This window comes from Pseudoliparis swirei, chromosome 5 (assembly GCF_029220125.1).
Source record: "Pseudoliparis swirei isolate HS2019 ecotype Mariana Trench chromosome 5, NWPU_hadal_v1, whole genome shotgun sequence".
NCBI lineage: Eukaryota > Metazoa > Chordata > Actinopteri > Perciformes > Liparidae > Pseudoliparis > Pseudoliparis swirei.
Window position 1 is genome coordinate 16736772 of NC_079392.1, and position 21909 is coordinate 16758680.

Below are 21909 nucleotides of genomic sequence, written 5' to 3' on the forward strand. Positions count from 1 at the left end.
CAGAATTCAATACAATACCATAAAAACAATATGGTACCATAAATACGAGACTGGTATATTTATCTATAATAGTAATAAATAAAACATCTGCATGATTCACTTTTTACCAACTTTTTCAACACTTAACAAATGACAGTAATATTAGTATTAATACAGCCAGATATGAATGAAACTACATGGTTCCATCATAGCATTGATTATACACTATGAGGCCGTTAGTCTCTGACCAGATGATACACAGTTCATCAGGATGAGCAGCTGTAGTTACACAACTTTACAGACTGAAACATTTCACTTCTGGCATCTTTGTATTTTTTAAGCCGAAGTCGGTCTCTAAAGCTGCGCCACTTCTCTCGCTGTGAGCGCTGCGCAGCGCAGTGTGCGCAGACAGCTCGACACGGAGCAGCGCGTGCGCTCTGATCGCTCTCTTAATGAAGTATCGATACTAAAAATATGCTAAATCACATCGTGTTTAACGTACGGGTACTTTGTTAGCATCGCAGATGTAGCGGGCTAAAATTCAAGCTAACCTGAACCCCCAAACGCTGTCAACATCTGAACGCTGATTGGCCGAGACTCGACACGCCCCATCAAAGATGTTTTATTGCGAAGAGCACCACTTCACACTTTTCTCCGCGTCTCACTGTAATCTCAACGGCAGCGGGCCAGGTGACCCCCCCCCCCCCCCCCAAAAAACAAAAACTCTTCGGATCTCCACGATTCACGTGGATGACCTATTTTGAGTTCAAAACGGTGAATTTCACCGAAAGGTGACAAGTTTGCAGGTATGGATAATACAAATATATATCCCATTTAACTGATTAGTGCTGAACCACATTGTGAAACATCAAACGTTCCTGATTATGTTCAATCAGTAGCAGTGAGAGGTTATAACCCTTCTCAGCAACGAGCCTGAGAGGATCCATAGTCACGCTGTCAGATGTCAGTCAAGTTTGAGAGTCATCACACACAGCAGAAGAGATGGTTTGGAACTGATGCTCACCCTAAACCAAAAATCTAAACTCAACCTAAACTCTAATAATCCATGAGGGCACCAACCAAATCCTAACAAGGCAATCCATCAAATGACAGAGGATGTTCTATGTGTACAGATTGTAAAGCCCTCTGAGGCAAATCTTTTGATTGTGGGCTATACAAAATAAATGCAATTGAATTGACAATATAAACTTCAGTCATTTGCTTCTGCACAATAATTGTGTCTTGTTTGGACATCTGATACTTTTAAGGAACGTTCTCTACTGTGCAGTTTGGGGATGTCCTAGATCAAAGATGACAATCGAAGGAGAAGATCTCTGGAAGTCAATTCTGTGGCAGCGGGGTGTGGTTAAGTGCAGCTGCAGAGTGGATGGAGCAGGGGGGTGGGGGGTTCAGGAAACGGTGCCGTAATGAGGTCTAATCGCCATCAGCTGGTGATGATGGTTAATCAGTCCCAGCTGTGGTTAAGCTGTGTGTGTGTGTGTGTATGTGTATCTCTTCCTAATAAAGAGCAGTAGGAACCGAGATGCGGAGAGAGGAGCTTGAGGCCTCATTCGGTCGCCAGTATATTATATCTTCAATAAAAGGTTTTGTTAAACATAACAATCCGTGTTGCTGCCTCGGATATTCAGTCCGGAGACTCACGGGATAACAGAGAAAGCTGTTACAGTGGAGCCCAACATGGACTCACAGATGGAGCACCGAGAGCAGCAGCCGGAGGGGCCGTCCTAGCCGATCGTGGCGCTGGGGCAGAAGCTGGTGGGGATTGGAGCCATGCAGAGGGACAAGGCGGATGCCAACCGTCAGTTCCTGGGGGAGCTCAAGAGCCAGGCTGAGAGGCAGGCTTTTGCCATAGAGTATCCTATGGTGTCAGTGGAAATTAGACATATAATGTAAAGGTCGTGGTTAGCTCCCGCCTTACGCACTCCCTAATCTTGGGAACTGTTAGGTTGTAATAGTTTATTTTGATTCTGTAGTCTTGAGCTTTAAATTAATACATATATAAAGATATTATAATAGGAAATATTAGGGAGAATATTGATATTGTTATTGATGTATTATGAAGCATAGGGGTACTGCTTCCTCTATGCAAATGTAAATGGAAATAATTATTGTGCGTTGCATGAGAGTGAATGTTAGTTTAGTAGTTTAGTAAATTCTGCTCCTGCATTTCCCTGTGAAACATCCACTGGCAGCTGATGTGCAGCTCTGGATACCAGCAACAGGCTATCTCAACATTCTGTTACAGTTTCAGAAATGTAAGACCAAAAAACTGACTAAATGAAGTGGCTAACCCAACATTACACACTATAAACAGCAAATGCCTGTTTTATGACTACAGCTATTTTTTGCTGTATTTTCAAACATGAGAGCTATTGCGGATGGATCATTTGAGTGAATTACTCTTCCCATTGCTGTCAAGGCAAACAAAATCCTTGTCTGAAACAGAGTACCACCAAGACCTTTGGACCCATCTGAGTGGGATATGAACCTGCAAATCACTGCTAGGTTTCCCAAAACTGTATAATGGAACATGGTGAAGCTGCTGTACTCTTTAGATTTTTGTTATTTGAAATATAATTCCCTCTTCCATTCATTTGAACATGTTTCACTGATCTCTGGGTCACTGGCGAATGCTTATTCTGTTGAGCCACCTATCAGATGAAAAAACTCTCCGCCACAGGGGATAACAATATGGTGGACGTAGAAAACCTTATGGTCATTTAATTTTTTTCGTAGGTGTTCCCATGAAAAATGTTAATGTGTCTTCATGTAAATGGTTTCAGGCCTTCATTGGTATCATGCATGATTATTTTTGGAAGGACTGGATGAGATTAAGCAATAGTCTATAACATATAACAAAATCACAAAAAGTGGGGGGTTATTTTTTTTGTATGTGTTACTATGATGAAATGTAATGTTTCTTCATGTCAATGTGTTCAGGCCTTGACTGGCATCATGCATGATTATTTTTTGAAGGACTGGATCAGTTTAAGCAATAATCTATATTCTATAACATAACAAAATCACAGAGCGTGGGCGTTTATTGGGGTACACATAACAAAAAAGTAAAGTAAGGTGAAATCAACATCCTCCTCAGTGTTCAAAGCCTTGAGATCATCCTTGAAAAAGAGTAAAGGCGATTCAGACAAGTTTTGTGGGAGAAATCCGTGAATGTATAATGGAAAAAAATGGCAAATTCAAGCAAAAAAATGGCCAACTTTGACAAATTATTCTAGCGCTCCCTATTGTTCAAATCGCACACGATTTTTTTGTGCAGGTTCCAGGGTGCAATATGCACATATACTGCAAGTTTAGAGTGAATGGTCCCAATATTGTTGAGAAATACAATATTATTTACAAATACAAATTGCGATTGATCTGATAAATAGCATTTAAACCAGCTTAGTGCGGTATCTTTAATGCTAATCGGCTGATCTAGTCTCTGTAATAGGATGTTATGGTTAATGGTGATGAACGCAGCACTAAGGTCTAACAAAATGTAATGAGATGAGTCCTTTATCTGATGTAATTAGTCATTTTAACCAGTGCTATCTCTCTGCTGTGGTGTTTTCGAAATCCTGACAAAGTCTTCAAACAAACTATTATGATGTCGAAAGTCACACAACTGATTTGCGACCACTTTCCAAGTAGGATCTTAGAGAGGAAGGGAAGGTAAGAGATCGGTCTGTAGTTAGCTTACACCTCTGGATCAAGAGTGGGCTTCTTCAGGAGAGGTTTAATTACAGCTACTTTGAAGGAAACTGTTTAAGACAATTGGTCAAGTTTGATGGGAGAAAAGCCATCCAAATATACACCACGGTATACAGCTGTTTCCAAGGCCACTCCACTTGAGGACAGATCGCCACTGGTTAAGGGTAGGAGATCATCAATATTGCATCTAATATTTAGAATCTTTTCATGAAAGAAGTTCATGAAGTCATTACTACTGAGGTCTATATGAATACACGGCTCCACAGAGCTACAGTACTAAAGAGAATCCTTCGGTTGTTCATATTTTTCTTTATTACTGATGAGTAATAGGCTGCTCTGGCATTGCGGAGTGCCTTCTTATTTGTTTTAAGACCATCTCGCCAAACTAAATGTGATTTTTCCAAATCGGTGGAACACCATATGCTATCAAGCTTTCGTGATGTTTGCGGTTCTGAGGGTGATACCAGGGAGCAAACCCCCTTTGCCTTACTGTCTTCTTCAGAAGGGCTGAAAGACTAACAACATGGCTTTCAAATGAGTTGTAGTTTAATTTAGGTTTTATTAATAGGCTTTAAAATGGCTGCTGCTACACCTCCTCGGCCCGTGCCTCGAGGAAAGTGAGTATTAATATGACTTGGAGGAGTTGATTCATTTAGGCTGACATATTCTTCATGACTCAGCCAGGTTTCAGTAAGACAAAATAAAATATTCAAAGTGGCAGTGGGACAGACACAGTCTCTATCGAGATATGGGTGGGTAACTGCTCGAATGACAGTGCAGAGAAGGGTGTAAAGGTGCGTTCACATCAAAAGCGAAGCTATTTTTTCGCGCGACCGAATCCCATGAAAGGTGAACGTACAAACGCGTGTGGCTGCGATAGACGCGATATTTTTCCGGGCGGCGCGTTTGGGGCGACGCGATGTGGGGGCGACGCGTTTATAGCGGCCCGTTATCAGCGGCACAATGTTCGCCCCTAGTTGAAATATTTCCACTTTGAGGCGGTAATCTCGCAACTCGGGCCAATCAGCTCTTGAGTTGGTGGATGAAGGAAATGATAACGCTCTTTACGGAGACGAGACACATAGATAAGCCCCGCCCCTCACGGAGCGTCTCGACGCTTATGGGCACAATCACAACAGACGCGACTCTAAGAAACGCAGCCGCACCAAAAACGCCTTGGCAAAAATGTGCCGTGCAAAACAGCGCTGTGCACCTGTGGAGCGGACCTGTGTGCGCAACCAACCATTGATTTTGGGTTCAATATTTTCTTTTTTTTAAAGAAAGGAAAAAGTACGGCGAACACCACCATCTATTCCATGAGTTGTGTCTCGATGGCGAGGCTTTCAGTTGCACTTCCGACCGAGCAGAAGTCAGTTTGAGTCGTGTTTAGATTTAGAATTATAAAGATCTTCGTAATTAAATACCGCTAATATAATATATAATATGAGGTTCTCCTCGGGAAAACAGGAAGGAAAGCCCGCCTCCTGCTTGATTCGATTGGCTGCATTGGCCGAGTGTGACATTGATGAGCTGTGCGCCTGTGTGCCCCCGCGCCTCGCGCTTAAAGTTGAGAATATTTCAACTTTTAAGCGCGCCTGAAAAACGCAAGAAACCCTCGCCGCGTGGCATTTAAAAGGCTTGTCTGAAAGTCGCGCCGTACCATAGGGAATCAATGGTTTTGCGGGCTACGCGTTTTTGAGAGGCGCGTCTGGTGTGATCGAGCCCTAATGCCTGAACACGGCAAATGGTTGAGCGATTAAACTCACGCGTTTTGGGCGACGCGAAAAATCGCATCGCTTTTGGTAAGACAAGGGCTGTGTCTACTACTGCACACTTGAGCACTTCGAGCACTGACTTTCATGCTTAGGGCGCCACACTGACAAAACCAGCAGAATTCAGTGCACTGAAAGTACCCAGATGGCGCACTGCAAACGGGCAAAAAATGTAGTGTAAAACGATGGACACTACTCGCCCTAAACGGGCGCCATCTTGGCTACGTAGCGGAAGAGGAGGAGCCCTTTCCGCCAGCTTTTCATTTTATTTCTAAAACAATGGCGGACGAGATGGCTACGGTAGCACAAGCGGTAGACCACGGAGGCTCCTGCCGCGATTGTGGAGGGATCGCAGTTTCCACATGGGGTGGAGAAAGGGACAAAAAGAGGGCAAGAAGTGCATTCATTTGGTCAGTTTAAGTTTCGCGGGTATCGCAAGCAGATTTGCGTACGTCACTCCCGGCTTAATTTCGCGGGTGCCGTGAACAGATTTGCGTCCGTCACTTCCGCCAAGTGGTTAATGTAAGTGTTCCATTTGATACAGCACTTATCAGCGACGCAGTGCACTGCAGATGTCAGTGCACTGTATTGCAGTGTACTTCGTAAAGTGTCCGGTAGTAGACACAGCCAAGAACTCTGCATCTGCTTTCTGATCTGAACTCTGGGTTGTCATGGATGTCCGGTAATCACCTTGGTCATATTTGCAGAAATAAGATCTGCAGCATTTAAAGTGGGATGAATGCCGTCTCTCCTCATCAGATCAGGTTTTCTCCAGAAACTATGCCATTTAGCTACTGTGATGTCATCAGAGGAAGGGTGCTTAATGGGAGGTACATTCCCTCCCGGTGGTGGCAGCAGGGACTACAACCAGCAGGACATCCGTGGTGAAAGACTACAATTCCCACTCAGCAGTGCAGGCAGGGGAAGGCAGCCGCACAGCTGAAAAGGATGAGGCTGATGAGCCTGCGAGGGACTGAGGAGAGTCCGGGACATTATGTTTGTTGTGTACACCGACGGGTGGTGGAGTTAAGTTTAGCCTTTTGTTTGATTACGAAGAATCAAATTACAAAGACTTGGATTTAAAGAAACCTTCGCCTGTCGTCTTGATTTATGCACCCACGCCTCACCTCACGATCCCGTCCTCTAAAGACATCACACTACGTAGCCCACATTGTTTGCTGGACACCAGCTAGAGAACCAGCGGTTGAACAATGACAAGTGGCTATACATCTCATCATTTACCAAATTGAACATTGCGTTGTTGGGGCGTGCATGAAGAAGTCAGCCAAAAAAGAGCGGAGCCGTTTCTCAATTCAAAGTACACTGAGTACAGATTGTGTTCTTTTGGAGTCTGGACTTGGGAGTCCAGACTCAGAAGGACGAGAGGACGGGAGGACGGTCTTTATGCGATTGGAACAGCAGCTTACTTGATGACGTCACCACATCAAATCAATTCAATTCAGTTTAGTTGTATAGCCTTTTTTTTTTATTTATTACAAATTTGTCTCAGAGTGCTTTACAATCTGTACACATAGACATCCCTGTCCCAAAACCTCACATCGGATCAGGAAGAACTCCCAAACAACCCTTCACGGGGGAAAAAAGGGAAGAAACCTTCAGGAGAGCAACAGAGGAGGATCCCTCTCCAGGATGGACAGGTGTAATAGATGCCATGTGTACAGAAGGAATCATTATTCACAAAATAAAACACAGTAACAACACAATCAATGAATATGACAGAGTGTATGAATAGTTGGTAGTTGTCATATTCCACGATCGAGACCTCCACGATCCATCAGGCAGATGGAGGTCGAGAGGAGGAGTGGGCGGAGTCTCAGCAGGGCCACATCAGCTGTTCTTGCTCATGAGTTTACTCCAAATATTCACTGTAAATATTTTTTTAGAGTCAAACAAAATATTACAATGTTAACAAAACCTTTAAATATAATTATTTTATTTTGAATTGTGTATGTGAATATATATATTTTATATTTATTTATTTATATTCACACAATTCAAAATAAAATAATCATACACATATGATTGTTTATATATATTGTGTAAAAAATAAAAACACATATATATTGTTTAGAAATATTTAGATTATATATACATGTGTATATATATATATATAATAGAAATGTTATATACATACATATATGCTGTTGTTGTTGTGTATATATATATATATATGTATATATAGTTATATTACTCAAACAATTCGGTCAAAAGTAAAAAGATACCACTACAGTTCAACGTTAAAGTTTAATTAAAACATTAAGTTATGAATCTTAACCCTCAGTCAAACTGATTTAACGTTATCTGTGAATAAATAATAAACCGAATTATATCTCATGTTTAACCGCTACGAAGACATCAGAGCCAGCGGAGCATTTAAAAAAGTCCTGCCGAGATCAGGCTGCTGTCGGCGGCCACACTGCGCGCTGACCGCCCGGCGCTGCGGAGCTCACTGAGCGAGCAGAACCTCAAATCTACGGCGCATATCTTTATTAGGCTGAATCGTAACAAACCGACCACAGATTTGATTTTTAAACGACTAACTTCTCGCCTGAAAACATCCTAAAATTACATTGCGTGACTCAACAAAAGTAATATTTAGAAAAAGTCATCTTTCAGTTGTTTATTTTCTCCTCCGCTATTGTTTCCGGTTGCTGGTGCGAAATGCATTGTGGGATATCGGCTGGCTAGAGTACGCACAAGTCTCCTCTGATGCATCCTCCGGAAAGTGGGAGGATCAAGTCACATCCGGGCATTTTGACCGTGCTTTGCGAGAAGCGGACTTTGAATTGGAACATGTACTCGGGCTGCGACTGATGACATTTCACGAGTCCAAGTACAGAGAAGTACGCACAAGAATGCAGAATGCATATTGAGAAACGGCTCTGGTGTAGACAGAGCGGGGAATGTGCCAAGCTGATATGAGAGTTTTAAAAACAATAGCTTTGTTTTCTGTTTTGAGAAATGGGCTCACTTTATCTTTTAGCATCTTTGCTTTTATGACTGACGGCCTTTTTTTTATGAAGGCCTGCAGTCTGCGGATCATTGCTTGTGTCTGCTGATGCTGCATCAATGTAAAGTTACCGGAGTGATGACAGTTATCTCTGGAGGTGATGGAGCAGGAGAATTGTGGCGACGGTGATGGCCTTGGTCTGCTTTCTGTGATGAAGGAGGTAGCATGGGATAGAAGTTGTGGAACACATGCAGCAGGGTCTGCTGCCGCAGGCTGAATGAATTGTTGGATGTTGTCGTTATGATTCTGTCCAAAAAGATTATTGCTCAATGGGGATTGCGAGACAAAAACCACGCTTAAGATTTGGTGAATGGATGGAGGATATTGCTTGTTTATTGTTAAGTTAGGATAGCTCATTTGTCTGACTGGGCTCAAGGCGCTGTTGCGTGACCTAGGATCTGGCACTGAATACGAGAGCTGAACAGGAGGAGAGGGTTACGATGCTATTTATGAATATTCAGAAGGTGGAACGGTACTGCTCCTGAAATTATGCAAGAGAGCTCCAATAAATAAAAGTGAGACTGGGTTCTATACCCATATTATACCCATAACAATCAGTCGTAGGTATAAACCACTAAGAACTTATTATCTCATGTATTTAGTTGTATATCACTGTCAATTACCTTTGTACACCGTATTTTTAACATTTTTTATGTGTGTTATCCAGTATTTATTTGTTTCCTTCCAATAAAACTACAAAACTCAGCAATTTGATCTTTGACGGCCGGCGCTTCCTCAGGTTAGTTTCTCTTACACAGCCTCATAGTATTGAACGGAGGTATGTCGTGTTTGGAGTCTTTAAGCAGACTGTTGTGTGGTGTGGACTCAACGTGTTTTAAGATGGGGCCCTCATTTGAATGCTATGGCTGTTGAGCTTACTGGCTTTAAATTGGATTCTTACCATGACGGTCATTTCATGTATGTTTAAAACAAATGGATCAAGGACTAGTTCAATGGGTGGCAGATCTGAAATGGAGAAAAGGACAAGCACATACTGTTTCTGAAGGAGCTCATGCGAAACGATAAAAAGGGTTCACAAGTTAAATCACACTGCCTTGCACACATCTCTGATGCATTTAATTCCATCTGATGAATAAGAATAGCAAAATGCATGGTTCAACGAATAAAACCAAGGATTTATTAAGGGATGTCAAAGTGTGGTTTGGTGTGGGCCAGCAAATATCCAAGCTACCTCATGACATGGAATGGCCTCAAGAAGCTCTGCAAGGGAAAGAAAATGGGGCTCACAAGGAGCCGAAAATGCCAACTAAGCCTCTATTTTGTAAACATGATTATAGGGATAAAATATTGCCATATGGATATCAAACCTCAGCAGCAAGAAACATGCTTCAACGTCAAATGTTTCCACAGCATTGTCTGCATGAGCAGAGGATGCATTCGGCTTCGTTTGCCCGTCAAAGGTAAAGCATGGTCTTGAGAAAGAGGAAGAGCAAATAAAAAAAAAGTAAAGAACAACTTTAGCTTGAAGCAGACATTGCTGCATCTGTGTTTTAAGAGCCTCTGGATCTGATATGTGGAGTGCTGCTTCCCGGCATGGAATCATATTTGGAAAAAAAGGTGAAAACTGTTGAAACGCTGAATATTGATGCAGAGAGACTTCATGTGCAGCGAAAAGGAATGGAAAAAGGAAAAACCAGGAATTAAAAATGCTAATTCACAGTTTGAAGCCACAAGGCCAAAACAACAGCAACATCCACCAGAGCACCAGAGCTCATAAAACAGAGTACAGTTATATTTACTACAGCTAATCCAGTATATTATCATTGTAAGGTCGACACACCATAATTCATGAAAAGCAGAGTAACAGACAGTTTCAGGTGTCTTGGTGTTGCAGATTATATGTCCCTTCGGGGTTGCCGTAAAGAGAAAAGGTAACAGGAGTTTGGGGAGAAAATAAAGAGAGAGTGAAGCTGTGGGCTGAGCGACACGCTTGTTCTCCCGACTGTTTGATTACATGTGATAAGTGCACCAGATACACAAACCCAATAACGCTCTGTGACAGCAGGAATGAAATACACCTGCCAATATTCTCACTGTAATAAAAAAATGTCCCGACAAGCTCAGGGACAAATAGCGAGTTGCATGTGACATCCAGAAAAAGGCTGTGGGTTTTATTGAGCGTCAAGTGAAGATCGCAACAGATCCTGTATTTGGAAACATACAAGATGCTCCAAAGTTACTGGCAATCAAAGAAGACAGCATAGCAAAACCTCCTATCCTACGGGCTCAAGAAAGTCGCTTTGCCACTATGGTAACTGCAGTTGAAAGAAAGACCTGGACAGAAAACAAGATTAAAGACGGACACTTATCTGAAAGGACTGGCTCGATTGCTAAACAGGACACATGCTGGAGCTGTGCGCTCTATTGGAGAAGAGGGCACAGGTTTAAAAGATTGATTTCCTGAAAAATAACAGTTTGTTTTGGCTGCTTGTGTACTGGGTACATAAGCAGAGATTGGAGGAAATGTCTCTCCTGCAAAACATGTGGTTTAAGACCCTAATATGCTTAACCTCCATCCTAAGAAAAAGGGAACATATATGGAGAAAGGAATTTTCTTTGAGGTTGTTGTGGACAGTTCTTTAGCTGATGAACAAGACTGTAAGCTAACCATCCGACCATTTTAAGGTAAATCAAAGAAAGGTCAAAGGACACTGGAAAACTACGCCTTCTTAGACCAAGGGAGTTCAGCATTCTTCTGCACAATGGGTCTGATGGATGGACTGAATCTCTCTGGGAGAAAAACAAGGATTATTCGGCACACCATGGGCCAAGAGAAAATTGTGGAGTTGTATTGTGTTAGACTTGGAAGTGGCTGGATTGGATAGTGGGTTGTACTGTGAAATGCCAGACATCTTTACTCAAATTAGAATGCCTTTGAACAGGAGTTACATCCAACGATAACAAGATATTGTAGCATCACAAGGGGACAGGTAGTGGAGGGACGCTATATCCCCACTCAATTGCAGCGGCCACAGGACAAAATGGCCGCTCGTGTGGAAACTACAGCTCCCAGACTGCCTCACCACTCACCCAGCTGCAGGTGCTTAGGACACCTAATTGAGGCAGGGCTGGGAAGCTTAAAAAGAGACGCAAGGGAGAGGAGCTGGACAAGCCAGACGTTGAAGGACATCCATGCCGAGGACAAGACACAAGCGGACGAACAAGGGGAGGACTTTGTCACGCAGACGTGCTTACGATAAGTTTTTCTTTAATACTTAAGCCCCATTACACCATATGTGGTGTATGTTTGATATTGTGTTATAAACTGTCTATAATATTATAATAAACATGAGCAAATATATTGATGTTCTACATCAAATTAAAGAAGACAACTTGGGCTACAAGAAACAGACAGCCATTTCAACACAACTAAAACACCAACTAATATCACCATAACAATATCATAATCATAATTTTGTCAGGAGTTGGGCCACTCAGAACATCTCCGTAGCTAGCGACACGGAGCTCCATGCTATCGAAAAAAGATAGATGACAAAAAGCAAGAGAACTCCATACAGATTCTAACCATCTTTACAGAATCTATCTGCGCCAAAGCATCACAGAGATGTGACCCAAAGAACACAGCCACATGAATCGCTTTCTCGCTTTACACTCAGCAAATGTTGCTTACCGCTGCTGATTAGAAGAAGAGAAAAGAATTCTGGCGGCAAACCCCCACTGATATATCTTCTCCTACTATCCAGTATGTCATTAAAATCTTCCCCGGCAATAGAAGGGGCCGTGAAAGTAAGTTCTAAGGAAGTCACAATCAGCATATCAGATTTGACTTTTCAAAAAGGATGACACCGTTCTGTATCCTATTGGCTCACAGTGCTGTCAACCTTCTATTTTTTAGTACCAATCGATTCTATAGGCTCTAACGAGTCCAATGATGTGTCGCGCTCTTCAATCGGCCCATCCCCCGCTGAGATAATTCCATGCGTACTAGTAAGAAACAAAGGAGAAGGAAATCGCCATTACGCACCAGGACGCAGAGCGCACCACACCACTTTGTATTACTGCCGTTTTGTCACCGTGTTGTTACCGTGTTGTTACCATGGAAGGACACAACAAGACATTTTATAATGTGGCTGAAGTCCTGGAAATGTTGGACAAGGACGATGATATTCAAGTGGATATTTCTGAACCATCATCCTCAGATGATGATGATTTGATCGGTTGCCGACATGACAGTGACGACGTTTCTTCATCACCGACATGGTATGCATTGTCTTATACATTTTATATTTATCGATTGTATATATATTTAGTTTAGGATATAAATCTGATTCATCCTACGTTCGCACTCACATAAGTTTACTCGCTTGATATGAAATGTGTTGTTATTTTCGCCATTAGAGGGGACAGGGCTTATCTCCGTGGCTTTACTATGGGAAAATCCGCCATCCACCACGGAAGAACTAACTCCTAGTTCTGCGTTATACGAGTTGGGGACATCACACAAACATCGTAACATCTAACGCCCTCTGGGTTCATAAAATCACCCGTAGCTCACACAGCTCAGTGAATTTCACCGACTGACTACATCTAATTTACTTCCGCTTCCGGCCCTACTCGAGTAGCAGCAGCCAGTTAGATTCACCAATGGCATGACGTCAGTGATGACGGTCGGGTCCCCAGCAGTATTTATTTTTACCACGGTTATTGCTTTTCTGTTTACACGTATTACAATTGCATAACCAGACCACTGAATACATATATTATTTTGTTACCAAGGTTATTGCTTTTATGTGTACATGTATTACAATTGCATAACCAGACCACTGAATGCATATATTAATTTTTCTTTCACTGTTGGGTTTACAGTTCTGAGGATGAGGACTATGTCCCCCCCTCTTCAAGCAGCATTTGGACAAGGTGATACTAGAGTGCATCAACGGATCAGTATCCACCTCCCCTTCGAGAAGAGTGTAAATATTTTCTAGTGTTTTACTGTGTTTTTACAGTTTGTGTTTTTACTGTGTTTTTAAAGTTTGTTTGACTAATAACAGTTTTCTATAATTAAATCTGTTCCATTTGGTCACTTCATTTGTGTCATTGTCTTGATTCGAAAAACATCTATAATTATTATAATCTTTTTATTTTTTTATAATATCTTTTTTAAATTATTATAAAGCCAAAGACTGCTGTATTTGGATGTATTGAACACTAGGAGTAATATACAAGTAAAATAAATGGTTTGGTACATGAGAAAATTCAAATGGCACAGATGGTGCCCAAATGTGCCCAAATGCACATTTTGAAGATCTCGCCTAAATTCTCTTTCTAAAAAACTCTCTAGCTGCTTTATGCTTCACTTTTACTAAGTCATACTTTGCAGAGAGTCTGTTCACAAGTGGTGTTATTATCTGGGTGATTTTTAGGCCTTTGTGTATCCAGGAGATATTCATCCTGAAAGTGCTTTTTTTTTTGGGGCGAACCTGACATTTCTATTTTTGCTGTGTTTCCTCTTTATTTACTCTTAACCAGTAACAAATATACTGATTTTTACACATCTGATCAAAAGCTCACATGTGTTGCCTTTATTATAACACCAACATTATTCAAATAGCTTGTGTGGTTGCAGAGCTACACCCTTTTTAGTTTGGGAATGTCATTTCGAGCAGAAACCAAAAAAACCGGGTGGGGGTCAACCTTTTTCTCCCCCGGGACGCTTTTTGTTGATGGACGGACTTTTTTTGATTTGTTTGATGAATAAACATTCCCCGTCATTTTTAAACCTCCCACTTTTGCCTGTTTTTACTTCTCCCTTGCACTGCCCCACCCTAGCCGGTGATGGGGACAGCCCGTGATGTGACAATATGCAAATAAATGGTTTCCTTGCAAACACATCTACTTGCATGCGATAGATGCAGAAGTGGAATTATTGATAGGCATGGATGTTCCCAGAGCTTTGGAGTGTGACTATGGGCCATATGACATTTCATATGACAGCTTAAGATAAACACGTTGACTTACAATATTTTGCCCAAGGACACATCTAGATGGGCTAGGGTCCGAGCGACTGACAAAGTCAGTCCGAGAGTACCCTATTGAAATTTTTAGGGTTATTATTATTAGGGTCCGAATGACTGACGAAGTCAGTCCGAGAGGACCCTATTGAAATTGCTTAGATTCTTATTAGGGTCCGAGCAACAGACGAAGTCAGTCCGAGTGGACCCTATTGAAATTGCTCGGATTTTTATTATTACGCTTTTTATTTATCCACTTTGACCGCATATTAGGAGTTCTCCTACACGCTGGGTCTGATTCATACCAAAACCTTCTGTAGATCATGATTGAAGCTATGGTATTTATCATCTTTTTTTAATATCTCATGTTAACCCTTGTGTTGCCTTCGGGTCAATTTGACCCGATTCAATGTTTCACCCTCCTGTCGCCTTCGGGTCAATATGACCCGATTCAATGTTTAACCCTCCTGTTACCTTTATATTTACTAAGATATTTTACCCTTGAGGTCAATATGACCCCAGCTATTAAAATCTCCAGAAAATTATTAGAATTAATATTGTTTTCCAAGTTTAAGTGTGAGGTACTTTATGTTTGTTTGTTGACTCCCGAAAGAACACTGACATTAAACATTGAATCGGGTCAAATTGACCCGAAGGCGACAGGAGGGTTAAATATTGAATCGGGTCAAAATGACCCGAAGGCAACACAAGGGTTAAGTATCTATGGCCCAATGAACATTTTAGGGGCCTGTCTTGTTTTTCAATGCGCATAGCCTCAACACTATTGGGAGTAAACACTCCAAACTTACAGCATATGTGCAAAATGTGTCCTGGAACATACACAGCAAGTGTTGTGCAATTTGAACAATAAGGGGGCGCTACAATAATTTGCCAAAGTTAGCAGTTATGGACGTTTTTCGCAGTTTTTTTCCGCTTGAATTGGCAATTTTTTGCCTATATATATATATATATATATATGGGTTTCTCCCACAAAACCTGACCGAATCCCGTCGATCTTTCTACAATGAACACTGCAAAACATGACGTTTTGCCACTGCCAATAATTGCCCACTTTCTGTGATTTCTTTATGTTAAAAAGTATTGCTTAAACTCATCCAATCATTCCAAAAATAATTATGCATGATGCCAGTCAAGGCTTGCATTAACATGAAAAAACAAACACATTTGTCATAGGAACATCTACTAAAAAAACAAAATGACAAGTTTCAGACCATATTGCATTATATTTAGGCAAGTAAAATAGTATTTAATACAAATAATACTTCAGTTTTGGGGTATTTTCTCTTTGTAGATCCACTTTCCTTCGGAATATTGAACTATTGTGCGGAAGACAGGAATACATAGAATCTAAATGTTCACAATTCTTATCAAAACCATGAATTTTGACATACAAGGTGAACCCAAGTGGAGAAAATAAATAGCTGCGTCACTGAACTATATAAAATAAAAAAAGATAATTGAAGAAACAAACAATTGTCATAGGAACACCTATTTAAAAAATAAAATGACCATAATGTATTCACTTCCACAATAATGTTACCCCCTACTGCCGTCAGCGATCGAATCTGTCACTAGCTCAAGAAGATAAGTGTTTGCCTAGTGTGCAAGAGACCCGTCTTTGAATCCATCAAGGGAAACTCTTTTTCATCACCTTTCTTTTAACATTTAATTTACATGACGTGGTTTTCACTTCACATAGAGACATGTGATGCGTGAATATGTTCACGGAGTCAAAGCGCCACCTAGGAACGTGTTTGCCTGGACACCCAGAGACCTGTGTTTGATTCCAGGCCAAGTCAGCTTTTCTTTCATCACTTTTTTTTTTTTTACATTTAATTTACATGACGTGGTCTACACTTCACGTAGAGACACATGATCAGTGTTGGGCAAGTTACTGAAAATTAGTAATTAGTTACAGATACTAGTTACTTATTGTAAAGGTAATCTAATTACTTTACCAGTTACTGTATATCAAAAGTAATCAGTTACTAGGGAAAGTAACTTTTAAGTTACTTTTATGTCTGCTTTTTTTCATGTAATGAACAGTACTGAACAGTCAAACACAATAAACATATTTTTTAGACCTATTTATTGCAATCAACAGGGCAACAGGCCTTCAAATCAAGCAGTAGTACAAAAGTCCCTTTTAATACTTAACTTAATACAAAATAACTGTCTCAGTTATTTAACAGTGTTTTTTTTTACATTAGGCCCAATGAAATAAAAGTGATTGGCCTACAGTATTAACACTAATTAAAAGAGAAAACAAAGGTGCCTTGAGGTGCTGCATATAATTGAATATGTGATTTAACAAAAGGTTAACAAAATGTTTGAACAAACATGCCTCATAAGGCAAAGCTAAATATAGATAAGAGATGAGATTCTCAACAAACGTTAAAATGGGCTAACAAGTCTCATCTCTCACCTCTGACCAGTAGCCACAACATTGCTAGCTCTCAAACCAGTTATTGTACCTCAAGAGGAGAAGCTTCTCAAACTTTTGATCTGAGAGCCTATTCAATATCAATATCAATATCAATATTATATATCAATATTTGCATAATATTTGCAAAGTCTATGGATCGCCATATTTTGGGTGATATAAAAAGGCTAATATTTTAATTCAATTTAATATTTTGCTTGGGAATAGGTTGACAACGCTACAATGATATTAATTAAGGCTACAACGTTAGCCGAATAGTTATGTTGCTAATCATTAGGCCTTTGTCTCTCTTTACCAGTTGCCACTTGTGTGTGTCCTCTTGAAAATAAATCTGTAAGCTTGGCACATTTGGCAGCATCCTCCTCCAATGCCTTTCTTTTTTTCAACCTGGCTTTTTCAGCCCCTCCTGCCCTCTTCCTCCCGTCCATCCTCCCTGACGCGTATCGTTGCGGTCGGGCCGGCCCAGCTATCCGTAGCTGAGAAAACTTTTTGGAAAAGACGGCTAAGGACCGAACCAACTCTATTTGGGAGGGGTGAACTTCCTCGCATTGTACAACCCATGCAGAGGCTGCGGTGTCAGAATGCGGAACGTGTGTAGCCCACTTTAAGAGAAGATGGACTAACGTGACAAATGTCAACAAATAAAATTCTCGACCGGCCCAGAAGTGAAGCGGCCCACCGGGAACTCTCCCGATTCTCCCGATTACCCACCCCGGGCCTGAGCTAAAGTAGGCCTATCTTGTCTTCTTGTCTGCAAGTGTTCATTTTTCACAAAAGAGAGTAACGCGAGTAACGAACTCATTTAAATTTCAGTAATTACCTTCGCATTGAAAATGCCGGAAGGTTATGTTTTGATCGCCGTGTATTTATTTATTACCTTCGCATTGAAAATGCCGGAAGGTTATGTTTTGATCGCCGTGTATTTATTTATTTATTTGTATGCGTGTTATTCGCAAAACTCAAAAAGTATTGAACCGAATCACATGAAATTTGGTGGGATGATTGTTTATTATCCGGGGACCAGTTGATTAGATTTTGGGATCGATCGGGTCAAAGGTCAAAGGTCATGAACAGGTCAAAATCTTTCACAGAACTCAAAAAGTATTGAACCGAATCGCATGAAATTTGGTGGGATGATTGTTTATTATCCGGGGACCAGTTGATTAGATTTTGGGATCGATCGGGTCAAAGGTCAAAGGTCATCAACAGGTCAAAATCTTTCGCAGAACTCAAAAAGTATTGAACCGAATCGCATGAAATTTGGTGGGATGATTGTTTATCATCCGGGGACCAGTTGACTAGATTTTGGGATCGATCGGGTCAAAGGTCAAGGTCAAAGGTCATGAACAGGTCAAAATGTTCTTGAATCGCATGAAATTTGGTGGGATGATTGGTTATTATCCGGGGACCATTTGATTAGATTTTGGGATCAATCGGGTCAAAGGTCAAGGTCATGGAAAGGTCAAACTCTTTTTTTACCATAGCACGATACATTTTGTCCAATTGGCATGCAACTAATGCCAAAATGTTCATAATTCAATGCCCAATCTTGTGATATGCGAAGGTATGCGCTCTACCGAGTGCCCATTCTAGTTTATTTATTTATTTGTATGCGTGTTATTCGCAAATCTCAAAAAGTATTGAACCGAATCGCATGAAATTTGGTGGGATGATTGTTTATTATCCGGGGACCAGTTGATTAGATTTTGGGATCGATCGGGTCAAAGGTCATGAACAGGTCAAAATCTTTCCCAGAACTCAAAATGTATTTAACCGAATCGCATGAAATTTGGTGGGATGATTGTTTATTATCCGGGGACCAGTTGATTAGATTTTGGGATCGATCGGGTCAAAGGTCATGAACAGGTCAAAATCTTTCGCAGAACTCAAAAAGTATTGAACCGAATCGCATGAAATTTGGTGGGATGATTGTTTATTATCCGGGACCAGTTGACTAGATTTTGGGATCGATCGGGTCAAAGGTCAAGGTCAAAGGTCATGAACAGGTCAAAATGTTCTTGAATCACATGAAATTTGGTGGGATGATTGGTTATTATCCGGGGACCATTTGATTAGATTTTGGGATCAATCGGGTCAAAGGTCAAGGTCATGGAAAGGTCAAACTCTTTTTTTACCATAGCACGATACATTTTTGTCCAATTGGCATGCAACTAATGCCAAAATGTTCATAATTCAATGCCCAATCTTGTGATATGCAAAGGTATGCGCTCTACCGAGTGCCCATTCTAGTTTATTTATTTATTTGTATGCGTGTTATTCGCAAATCTCAAAAAGTATTGAACCGAATCGCATGAAATTTGGTGGGATGATTGTTTATTATCCGGGGACCAGTTGATTAGATTTTGGGATCGATCGGGTCAAAGGTCATGAACAGGTCAAAATCTTTCGCAGAACTCAAAAAGTATTTAACCGAATCGCATGAAATTTGGTGGGATGATTGTTTATTATCCGGGGACCAGTTGATTAGATTTTGGGATCGATCGGGTCAAAGGTCATGAACAGGTCAAAATCTTTCGCAGAACTCAAAAAGTATTGAACCGAATCGCATGAAATTTGGTGGGATGATTGTTTATTATCCGGGGACCAGTTGACGATTTTGGGATCGATCGGGTCAAAGGTCAAGGTCAAAGGTCATGAACAGGTCAAAATGTTCTTGAATCACATGAAATTTGGTGGGATGATTGGTTATTATCCGGGGACCATTTGATTAGATTTTGGGATCAATCGGGTCAAAGGTCAAGGTCATGGAAAGGTCAAACTCTTTTTTACCATAGCACGATACATTTTTGTCCAATTGGCATGCAACTAATGCCAAAATGTTCATAATTCAATGCCCAATCTTGTGATATGCGAAGGTATGCGCTCTACCGAGTGCCCATTCTAGTTTATTTATTTATTTGTATGCGTGTTATTCGCAAATCTCAAAAGTATTGAACCGAATCGCATGAAATTTGGTGGGATGATTGTTTATTATCCGGGGACCAGTTGATTAGATTTTGGGATCGATCGGGTCAAAGGTCATGAACAGGTCAAAATCTTCTGCAGAACTCAAAAGTATTTAACCGAATCGCATGAAATTTGGTGGGATGATTGTTTATTATCCGGGACCAGTTGATTAGATTTTGGGATCGATCGGGTCAAAGGTCATGAACAGGTCAAAATCTTTCGCAGAACTCAAAAAGTATTGAACCGAATCGCATGAAATTTGGTGGGATGATTGTTTATTATCCGGGACCAGTTGACTAGATTTTGGGATCGATCGGGTCAAAGGTCAAGGTCAAAGGTCATGAACAGGTCAAAATGTTCTTGAATCACATGAAATTTGGTGGGATGATTGGTTATTATCCGGGGACCATTTGATTAGATTTTGGGATCAATCGGGTCAAAGGTCAAGGTCATGGAAAGGTCAAACTCTTTTTTTACCATAGCACGATACATTTTTGTCCAATTGGCATGCAACTAATGCCAAAATGTTCATAATTCAATGCCCAATCTTGTGATATGCGAAGGTATGTGCTCTACCGAGTGCCCATTCTAGTTGTAACTGCGTTAATTGATTTAAAAAAATACTTCGTTACATGCTCGTTACCGCTAAATGTAGTGGAATTACAGTAACGCGTTACTTTGTAACGCGTTACTGTAATGAGCTTGTCAACCTTAAACTTCAGTAGCTCATTCTCCTGCACGAAGCTGTCGACCGCGGTCTCCAGTGTAGTTATTCACCCCGGAAAGTCGTTGATTGACGTCTCAATGGCTTGAATAGTCTGTGTTGGAGCAATTTTTTCATGTATTTTTTTACTTTGGACCTCCCACCACTAGGTGGGGCAAGGGTGCTTTAATTTGTTGTTTGTCCCTATTTAATGAGGCGAAGTGGGAGGCCAGGTGTTGCAAATAGGCGATAGCAAACTGTTTTTTGATCGTCTTAATGTGAGCCACGTCTTAATGTAAATACCATCTGAACGTGATGCAGAAGATCCTAAATAAAACTGGACAAATAAGCGGGACTCTGCAACTTACTAAAGACGCGTCGGAACCTTTGGCAATGAGCAGCCTGTAGTGCCTCTCGTTAAACAGGTAACAGGGGCACTACAGTCTGATTGTGTCTGGCAATAGTGCTAGCTAAAATGTGTGCTCTCAGAGTGTTGATTATTCGCCCCTCCATACCGGCAAGTAGTTTATGAATGTCAGCGAGGGATAGCGCTGGGTTGTTGCTGTCGCCATGTGTGGTGTCGCAGCTAGCTAGGTCTGATGCTAGGCCACCATCATGTGTTTGCTTCCTCTCGCTTTCGTTTTTTTTCCTCCTATGGAACTCCGTTGGGTTTGACCATGCTGAACTGATTACAGTGTGTATATACAGGAGCATAAATACATTTTAGAAGCTGGTTCTTCAAATTTCAGACTGGTAATTATGAAACAAATGCCAAATAAATGTAAAATAGTGACAGAGCCCTTTCGACGAACTGCCTACTCTGCCATACGCTAAATCGGAAGTCCAGGTAGAGTCTTTAACCATCAGATTTAGCATCAGTGGATACTCGTTGTACGAAGACTCAGAGGATAAAGACCTAGGAGTCATATGTGTACAGAATGTAAAGCCCTTTGAGGCAAATTTGTAATTTGCTGTCTCTGAGCAACTTCACACTGCTAAAGCAGCCTCTCTCATCTGTACTTATTCTTCTAGACCTATCTGCAGCATTTGACACAGTGAACCACAAGATCCTTATACCTCCCTGCAGGGCCTGGGTATCACAGGCACTGCACTCTCCTTTTTCTCATCCTACCACAATGACCACACTTACTGGGTAACTTGGAGAGGATGTAACCTTGCCCTCTTACTACTGGGGTCCCTCAAAGCTCCATCCTGGGTCCCCTCCTCTTCCCTCTGTTCACTAATTCTCACTGCTCTGTCATTTGCTC

The 21909-nt window shown here is 41.1% G+C and overlaps 1 protein-coding gene across 4 annotated transcripts in view; it reads right to left on the bottom strand.

Annotated features, from left to right (window-relative positions):
* Positions 1 to 21909, bottom strand: part of nfic (nuclear factor I/C) — a 94918-nt gene that overhangs the window by 4931 nt on the left and 68078 nt on the right. The window lies entirely within an intron of this gene.